General features: G+C 49.6%; 1 long non-coding RNA gene across 1 annotated transcript; it reads left to right on the top strand.

Annotated features, from left to right (window-relative positions):
* Positions 1–2843: 2843 nt before the first annotated feature.
* Positions 2844–3560, top strand: LOC148431392 (uncharacterized). The gene is made up of 2 exons (XR_015877184.1): positions 2844–2932; positions 3320–3560. It is a non-coding gene; the product is annotated as an uncharacterized LOC148431392 (long non-coding RNA).
* Positions 3561–9697: the final 6137 nt, after the last annotated feature.

The raw sequence follows: 9697 nt of genomic DNA, 5'->3' as shown, positions 1-9697 counted from the left end.
GTGTGTGTGTGGTTACTTCCTCTAGGGAGTGATCAGGGAAAGGATTGTCAGTCCTCTGTGTGTGTGTGGTTACTTCCTCTAGGGAGTGATCAGGGAAAGGATTGTCAGTCCTCTGTGTGTGTGTGTGTGTGTGTGTGTGTGTGTGTGGGTTACTTCCTCTAGGGAGTGATCAGGGAAAGGATTGTCAGTCCTCTGTGTGTGTGTGTGGGTTACTTCCTCTAGGGAGTGATCAGGGAAAGGATTGTCAGTCCTGTGTGTGTGTGTGTGTGTGTGTGGTTACTTCCTCTAGGGAGTGATCAGGGAAAGGATTGTCAGTCCTCTGTGTGGTGGTTACTTCCTCTAGGGAGTGATCAGGGAAAGGATTGTCAGTCCTCTGTGTGTGTGTGTGTGTGTGTGTGTGTGTGTGTGGGTTACTTCCTCTAGGGAGTGATCAGGGAAAGGATTGTCAGTCCTCTCGTGTGTGTGTGTGTGGTTACTTCCTCTAGGGAGTGATCAGGGAAAGGATTGTCAGTCCTCTGTGTGTGTGTGTGGTTACTTCCTCTAGGGAGTGATCAGGGAAAGGATTGTCAGTCCTCTGTGTGTGTGTGTGTGTGTGTGTGTGTGGTTACTTCCTCTAGGGAGTGATCAGGGAAAGGATTGTCAGTCCTCTGTGTGTGTGTGTGTGGTTACTTCCTCTAGGGAGTGATCAGGGAAAGGATTGTCAGTCCTCTTGTGTGTGTGTGTGTGTGTGTGGTTACTTCCTCTAGGGAGTGATCAGGGAAAGGATTGTCAGTCCTCTGTGTGTGTGTGTGTGTGTGTGTGTGTGTGTGGTTACTTCCTCTAGGGAGTGATCAGGGAAAGGATTGTCAGTCCTCTGTGTGTGTGTGTGTGTGTGTGTGGTTACTTCCTCTAGGGAGTGATCAGGGAAAGGATTGTCAGTCCTCTGTGTGTGTGTGTGTGTGTGTGTGTGGGTTACTTCCTCTAGGGAGTGATCAGGGAAAGGATTGTCAGTCCTCTCTCTGTGTGTGTGTGTGTGGGTTACTTCCTCTAGGGAGTGATCAGGGAAAGGATTGTCAGTCCTCTGTGTGTGTGTGTGGGGTTACTTCCTCTAGGGAGTGATCAGGGAAAGGATTGTCAGTCCTCTGTGTGTGTGTGTGTGTGTGTGTGTGTGTGGTTACTTCCTCTAGGGAGTGATCAGGGAAAGGATTGTCAGTCCTCTGTGTGTGTGTGTGTGTGTGTGTGGTTACTTCCTCTAGGGAGTGATCAGGGAAAGGATTGTCAGTCCTCTGTGTGTGTGGTTACTTCCTCTAGGGAGTGATCAGGGAAAGGATTGTCAGTCCTCTGTGTGTGTGTGTGTGTGTGTGTGTGTGTGTGTGTGTGGGGTTACTTCCTCTAGGGAGTGATCAGGGAAAGGATTGTCAGTCCTCTGTGTGTGTGTGTGTGGTTACTTCCTCTAGGGAGTGATCAGGGAAAGGATTGTCAGTCCTCTGTGTGTGTGTGTGTGTGTGTGGGGTTACTTCCTCTAGGGAGTGATCAGGGAAAGGATTGTCAGTCCTCTGTGTGTGTGTGTGTGTGGTTACTTCCTCTAGGGAGTGATCAGGGAAAGGATTGTCAGTCCTCTCTCTGTGTGTGTGTGTGGTTACTTCCTCTAGGGAGTGATCAGGGAAAGGATTGTCAGTCCTCTGTGTGTGTGTGTGTGTGTGTGTGGGGTTACTTCCTCTAGGGAGTGATCAGGGAAAGGATTGTCAGTCCTCTGTGTGTGTGTGTGTGTGGTTACTTCCTCTAGGGAGTGATCAGGGAAAGGATTGTCAGTCCTCTCTCTGTGTGTGTGTGTGGGTTACTTCCTCTAGGGAGTGATCAGGGAAAGGATTGTCAGTCCTCTGTGTGTGTGTGTGTGTGTGTGTGGTGGGGTTACTTCCTCTAGGGAGTGATCAGGGAAAGGATTGTCAGTCCTCTGTGTGTGTGTGTGTGGGGTTACTTCCTCTAGGGAGTGATCAGGGAAAGGATTGTCAGTCCTCTGTGTGTGTGTGTGTGTGTGTGTGTGTGTGGGTTACTTCCTCTAGGGAGTGATCAGGGAAAGGATTGTCAGTCCTGTGTGTGTGTGTGTGTGGTGTGTGTGTGTGTGTGTGGTTACTTCCTCTAGGGAGTGATCAGGGAAAGGATTGTCAGTCCTCTGTGTGTGTGTGTGTGTGTGTGTGTGTGGGTTACTTCCTCTAGGGAGTGATCAGGGAAAGGATTGTCAGTCCTGTGTGTGTGTGTGTGTGGGTTACTTCCTCTAGGGAGTGATCAGGGAAAGGATTGTCAGTCCTCTGTGTGTGGTGTGTGGGGGTTACTTCCTCTAGGGAGTGATCAGGGAAAGGATTGTCAGTCCTCTGTGTGTGTGTGTGTGTGTGGTTACTTCCTCTAGGGAGTGATCAGGGAAAGGATTGTCAGTCCTGTGTGTGTGTGTGTGTGTGTGTGTGTGTGGGGTTACTTCCTCTAGGGAGTGATCAGGGAAAGGATTGTCAGTCCTCTGTGTGTGTGTGTGTGTGTGTGTGTGTGTGGTTACTTCCTCTAGGGAGTGATCAGGGAAAGGATTGTCAGTCCTCTGTGTGTGTGTGTGTGTGTGTGTGTGTGTGTGTGGGGTTACTTCCTCTAGGGAGTGATCAGGGAAAGGATTGTCAGTCCTCTCTCTGTGTGTGTGTGTGGTTACTTCCTCTAGGGAGTGATCAGGGAAAGGATTGTCAGTCCTCTGTGTGTGTTTTTCTGAGCCTACATTACAACTGGTAACTTGAAACACCCCAGATACAGAACATTTTGCTGCCTTCTTAAAAGAGCTACATTTGGGGCAATTAGATTTTTAGACTTTATTCCTTTCTCTCCACCCAGAATCCCTCGTTCCACATGAGCCTGGCCTGGTGTGTGGGGGACTCAGCTGAGCTGTTACAGGGGAGCCTGCCTGACGGAGCTGCAGGTGAGGGGTCTGCAGTGCCTGACGGAGCTGCAGGTGAGGGGTCTGCAGTGTGGTGGTCTCTGCCTGCTCCATGTCTGTGTGTAATACTGACCCATGTACCAGCATCTGGCCACTTCCAAACCTATCGCATGAGACTGATCCACTCTCACCTGATTATAGCCCCTCTGTCCAGGAGCTCACCCTGATTGGCTGCTGGCCATGAATGGGGCTTTTGTGGGCTGGAGTAGTGCAGTGACCCAGCCTTGATCTATGATTATCTAATTAACCTTTTCCATCTGGACTATGTGTGTCAGACAGATGCTTGTTAGTTACTAGGGGTCCCATCACCCTGCATGACCCTAAATAAGGGCATTACTCCAGCTGATGAGTGTTCTCTCTGTTTTTCAGAGTGTAGTGGACAAGTTCGAGGACTCTGAGCTGCTGACTCGATTCTATGCAGATGAAATTTGCTGCAAGTCCGGGAACAAGGTCTTCTCCGTCCCCCTTCAGCGACTATAGGAGACACGTATATGATGGACGCCTGTAGTACATAACACAGGGAGAGAGTCATCCCGTCTGGCTCACAGCTGGGACTCTGACACCGCTGTAATTATAGCTTCATAATAAACCTTTACAAGCGATTCAGTCACCCTGCTGTGTGCGAAAGAGTATTGCGGGTGACATTTCGCCAGGTGGAAACTTTTCACTGTATTCAATTTCAGAGACCTTTCGTCTAGGCGAAAAGTCAGTGCAATGTACTCGGTGGAAAAGTTTCGCCTGTGAATAGCTGGCGGAAAAAAGTGCAGAATTGGGGTTTTGGGGTGCAACTTTGCAGGAACCCCCGTGCAGCCTTAAAACACTTTCGCAATGGTAAACTGCGTCAAAAAATTCTTCAAGACTTCCAAACACCCAAAAATGTACTTTTTTTTTTGTGGGCGAAAAAAGCAAAGTTGGGGGACAAAGTTAAAAACTAGCGAAATAGACTCCAGGGGCGCCCCCAAGTATTTTTTTTTCATTGCAGGTGTTTGCGGCAGGTGGCTTTTTCTCCTTCATCCACTAGGGGACGCTGGAGGACTTCAAGACAGTGGGGTATAGACGGTGCTGAGTGGAGCTGGCACTTTAAATTTAAATGAAGTGTGACTAGCTCCTCCCCTCTATACCCCCCTATAGGCCAGTATTAGTTTGTGCCCGAGTGGGAGCAGGTCACAAAAAAAAAAGGATCTCTCCTGCTAGGGCTAGGATAGGTTTTTGTTTTTTTTTAAAAAAAAGAATTCCTAATCTGAGGACAGACGGGCAGTAACTGCAACTGCCTGTCTGCTACGCGGGACGCTGCCGGAGGGGACCCACTTGCAAGTGCTTGCACTTCGCCTGGGGTCCCCGACACCTGAGACCTCAGTCTTCAGGGGGGGGGAGGGGGGCCCAATGCGCGCTGTTGTATGCAGCGCGCATTGCGGACCCCCCAGTCAGAGCCAGCCGCCGGCAGCAGGAAGCCTCCAAGCCTCAGCATCTCCCTGTGAGTACAGCTGGCTCCCTGATTAGCAGGGAAGGCAGCTTAGCGGAATCAGACGGCTTCACATTCCACAGAGACGTGCCGACGGCAGCGCAGCTCTATCATTACAGCTGGCTCCCTGATTAGCAGGGAAGCCGGCTTAGCGCTACAGAGGTGGCTTCCTGTATGCACCGGCTCCCTGACAAGCAGGGTAGCCGGTGTTTTCCCGGCATTAGGCAGCTCAGCAATACTGCACTAGGGCATTGTATATAAATATATAACATTATAAACTGGCGCGTGTACCCAGTATAACTAACGGCGCTAGAATGCAGGGGGCGGAGCTTAGCTCCGACTTCCTCCTCCTGCCTCCCATCAGCCCCAGCGTGTCACTGCATGCAGTTTGCTGGCGGCCATTACAGGGAGCGGCATCGCTGGACAGCCTACACGTACCTGTATGTATCACAGCAGGGGTTTAGGCTGATGTAAAGTGAGCATTTGGAGCATAATAATAATTAATCCTTTGCCTGGCGTTCTGGCTCTGCTAGGAGCGCCGTTGTGGGCAAGTGTGACTGTCTCCAAACTCTCTGTACCCAGTATATTCTGTTTTTCTTACCCTGTCACTTAACCTCTTTGTGTTTTGTGTGGGGTCTGTATGTAGCATGACTGGCAGGTCTAAGGCTTCGCAAAAGTTATTTACCTGCAAAAAGTGTAAAAAAGAGTAAAATGTACACAGGGACAGTCATCTACCTCCAGATTGTGTGACGGTTGTTATACGGATCAGCAATCTGCAGAGATGTCAGAACCACCGTCTTGGACGCAGGTTACATCCGTTATGTCCTCTCTTTCGGCTGAACTGGAGGCTTCTCGCAGAGAAAGAGAGGCTTATAGGTCAGCTGCTACAGAGGAACCAGCATGAGATCCCTAGCTGTTTCTATGGAGGGGATTTCCAAAGCCATGACAATGGCGTCCACTCCACAGGTCTGTAAAAAGAGATTGTTACCCTCAGTCCTCCATTGGGATGACCCAGAGGAGGAGGAGGAGGATATGCCCAAATTAGAAGAGGGTGAATATGCCCCAGATTCGCCTAAAGAGCCTCTGGAGTCTGATCCTGAACAGGTATCAGAGGGAATAGAAGCCTTGATTGCTGCAATACGACAGGTATTGCACATACAGGAAGAGGACTCTGTTTCTTAAGAAAGAAAGACTGCTTTGCAGGACCTAAGACCAGCTACGGCTTTTCCTATATTGGAAGAGCTGGATTCTCTTCTAACGACAGCCTGGGAACATCCAGATAAAAAGTTTCAGATGTCCCGGCCTTTATTATCTTTTTACCCTTTTCCAGCAGATAATAGAAAGGCTTGTGAAACTCCCCCTATGGTATATTCATCTGTATCGCGATTGTCAAAAAAGACTACGCTCCCTGTTCCTGGAGTCACGTCTTTAAAGGACACGTCCGATCGGAGACTGGAGAGCACTCTTAAGTCCATTTACACCGCTGCAGGGGTGACTCTTAGTCCAGCAGCTAACGATCGCTGGACGAACAAGGCTATTGAAATTTGGGCTAAGCAATTGGCGGACGGAATGAAGGATCAACTACCTATGGAGGAACTCATTCCGTTAGCAGAACATATAGGTGAAGCGGCAGCTTACCTTGGGGAAGCGTCTAAGGATGTTTGTTCTATTGCCTCCAGAACTTCAGCTCTGGCAATTTCAGCACGGCGGGCGCTGTGGCTCAAAACTTGGCAGGCTGACGCGGAATCCAAAAAGGCTGTGGAAGCACTTACTTTCACTGGACATGTACTATTCGGGGCAGAACTAGATAAATGGATATCTCAGGCTACTGGAGGTAAATCCACTTTTCTACCATCTGCAGCTCCTCCATCTAGACGATCTTACTCAGGACCTTCGTTTCGGTTCTTTCGGGCCCCGGGTCGTTCACGTGGTCGTTTCAGAGGATCATCAACGTCTCGTGGTACCAGAGGTCGGGGGAGAACCGCAGACAACAGAGGCTCAAGTCTACAGGAAGTTAAGTCCACTTCTAAACCCAGTGCATGACAGGCTTCCCTCTCACCTGGGGGACCCCAGAGTGGGAGCGCGTCTTCGGGAATTCAGAGAGGTCTGGATGGAAACCTGTGCGGACGCTTGGGTCCGAGATATAATCATTTGCGGCTACAAGCTAGATTTCCAACTGCAACCCCCGAATCGTTTTTTTCCCACAGGTTTGCCAGTTTCCAACGACAGAAGTGTGGTCTTAGAAGCCTGTCTATTGCTTTCTCTGTCCATGAAAGTGGTAATCCAAGTACCCAGTCATCAGAAGGGAAAAGGATTTTACTCCAGTCTTTTTGTCGTTCCGAAGCTGGACGGCTCGGTCAGACCCATTCTAAACTTAAAGGATCTCAATCCATACTTACGGATCTTCCGGTTCAAGATGGAGTCTCTCAATCGGTAATTGCAGGCTTGGAGGAGGGCGAGTTCATGGTATCTCTAGATATCAAGGATGCCTACCTGCACATTCCCATTTGGCCACCTCACCAGGCTTTCCTGAGATTCGCAGTTCGGGATTCACATCTCCAGTTTCAGGCCTTGCCCTTCGGCTTATCTTCGGCCCCACGGGTATTCACAAAGGTTATGGCTGTGATGATGAGTCTCCTTCGGAAACAAGGAATCACTATTATTCTGTACCTGGACGACCTACTCCTGAATGCGAATTCCAAGGATCAACTATTACAGGACATCACCGTGACGCACAACCTCCTCATTCGTCATGGATGGATTCTGAATTTTCCCAAATCGCATCTGCAACCGACACAGAGATTGCAGTTTCTAGGAATGATCATGGACACTGTGTCTCAACGGGTGTTCCTTCCCCAGGACAAGATAACTTCCATTCAGGAGATGGTGAGGTTGGTCCTTCGACGTCGGCAAGTTTCGGTTCATGCATGTATCCGACTTCTGGGGAAGATGGTGGCAGCCTTCGAGGCTGTCCAGTACGGTCGTTTTCACTCCAGACCTTTTCAGCTAGATCTACAATCACAATGGTCGGGATCCCACCTGTTTCTTCACAAGAGAGTTCGGTTACAACCCAAGACTCGGATTTCCCTACTGTGGTGGCTAAACTCAGTTCACCTTACGGAGGGAAAGAGATTCGGGGAGTGGGATTGGACGCTTCTTACCTCGGATGCAAGTCTAAGAGGCTGGGGGGCAGTAATTCTAGAGCATCACTTCCAGGGACGCCGGACAGCACAGGAAACGAGTCTTCCAATCAACATATTGGAATTAAGAGCAGTTTTCTATGCATTACGGACAGCAGCTCACTTTCTGAGGGGCTGAGCAGTCAGGGTCCAGTCCGACAATGCCACAGCAGTGGCATACATAAACAAACAAGGAGGCACCAGAAGTCGTGCGGCCATGAAAGAAGTCAGCAGGATTCTGATCTGGGCGGAAAGCTACGCAAGGTTGATTTCGTCAATCTTCATTCCGGGCATCGAAAATTGGGAGGCAGATTACCTCAGTCGTCAGGATGTACATCCAGGAGAATGGACTCTACATCCACAGGTGTTTCAACAGCTGGTCCAACGGTGGTCTTCCGCAGGTCGACCTCATGGCATCCAGGCAGAACCATCAACTGCCCCTTTACTGCTCTCAAACAAGGGATCCACAAGCGGTGGCTGTGGATGCACTGTCAACACCATGGCGGTTCCAATTCATTTATCTATTTCCTCCATTTCCCCTTCTCCCTCGAATCCTTCAACGCATCAAGAGGGAACAGGCCAAGTCCTGCTGATAGCTCCGGACTGGCCTCGCAGAGCTTGGTACTCCAACATTCAGCTCCTGGTGGTAGATAATCCGTGGCCCTTACCACTCAGAGAGGATCTGGTCCTTTACTCTATCCAAACTTAAAGCAGCTACGTTTGACGGCGTGGTTATTGAAAGGGCCATCTTAAGACGTAAAGGGATACCTTCCAAGGTGATTCCTACGATGCTTAGAGCCAGGAAGGAAGTTACTTCCAAGCATTACCATCGTATTTGGAAGGCATATGTAACCTGGTGCGAACGTAGAGTTCTGCCTTCTACGGAGTTCAGTCTTCCCAGATTTCTGCTTTTTCTGCAAGCAGGTCTCTCAGCAGGCCTTCGGTTGGGATCTCTGAAGGTACAAATTTCAGCACTCTCGGTTTTCTTCCAAAAGAAATTGGCCTTATTACCGGACGTGCAGACTTTTCTGCAGGGTGTGGTTAGATTACATCCACCCTTTGTTCCTCTTACAGCTCCATGGGACTTGGACTTCGTCCTGTCTTTCTTGCAGTCTTCGCTGTTCGAGCCTTTGGAGTCGGTGGAATTGAAGTATCTTTCATGGAAGTTGATACTTTTGCTGGCTCTAGCTTCCGCCAGGAGGGTGTCGGAGCTGGGAGCTTTATCATGTCGTCCACCATATTTGGTATTTCATGAGGATAGAGCTGAGCTACGCACCAGAATGGATTTTCTGCCGAAGGTGGTTTCAGCCTTCCACATCAATCAACCTATTGTGGTTCCGGTTCTTCCACAGGATTCTCCTTCTTGTAGATCCTTGGATGTGGTTAGAGCTCTTCGCATATATGTAGACAGGACAGCAGCCGTTCGCAAGACAGATACTCTTTGTTTTGTATGATGCTGCTCGTCCGGGTTGGCCAGCTTCCAAACAGACACTGGCTCGATGGATTCGTCTGACCATACGACAGGCGTATATGGCCTTGTCTAGGGAACCTTCATCTTCCATTACCGCACATTCCACTCGCTCAGTGGATGCCTCGTGGGCGGCTGCTCGAGGCGTTTCTATGGAGTCTCTAGGCCGGGCAGCTGCTTGGTCTGGCCGCCATACTTTTGTTCGGTTTTACAGATTTGACACCTTTGCGACTTCTGCAGCGCAATATGGTCGGTCTGTTTTGCAGGGTTTTCAGCGCTTTCCCACCTGTGATGGGAGCTCTGGGACGTCCAGTGGGGTCTTGAAGTCCTCCAGTGTCCCCTAGTGGATGAAGGAAAAAACAGGATTTTGGTACTTACTGATAAATCCCTTTCTCCGATTCCACAGGGGACACTGGCCGCCCACCCCGCGCTGTTCTTCCTGCCACACCTGTTATGCCTGTTGGCGACATGTTTGTTTAGGGTGATGTTATGAATATTAGAGACATGTTTGTCGTCTCTTGTTTCATTCTATTTTGCTTTCTTTTCACCTTTCAGTTGTTATGTGTACTTTCGCCTCCTCCTCTTCTGTCAATCTTTTTTCTCTGCTCCCCTCGGGCACGGTTCTAATACTGGCCTAT

Source organism: Taudactylus pleione, unplaced genomic scaffold (genome assembly GCF_031769625.1).
Source record: "Taudactylus pleione unplaced genomic scaffold, aTauple2 ptg002301l, whole genome shotgun sequence".
NCBI lineage: Eukaryota > Metazoa > Chordata > Amphibia > Anura > Myobatrachidae > Taudactylus > Taudactylus pleione.
This window is presented reverse-complemented; position numbering and strand designations above follow the sequence as displayed.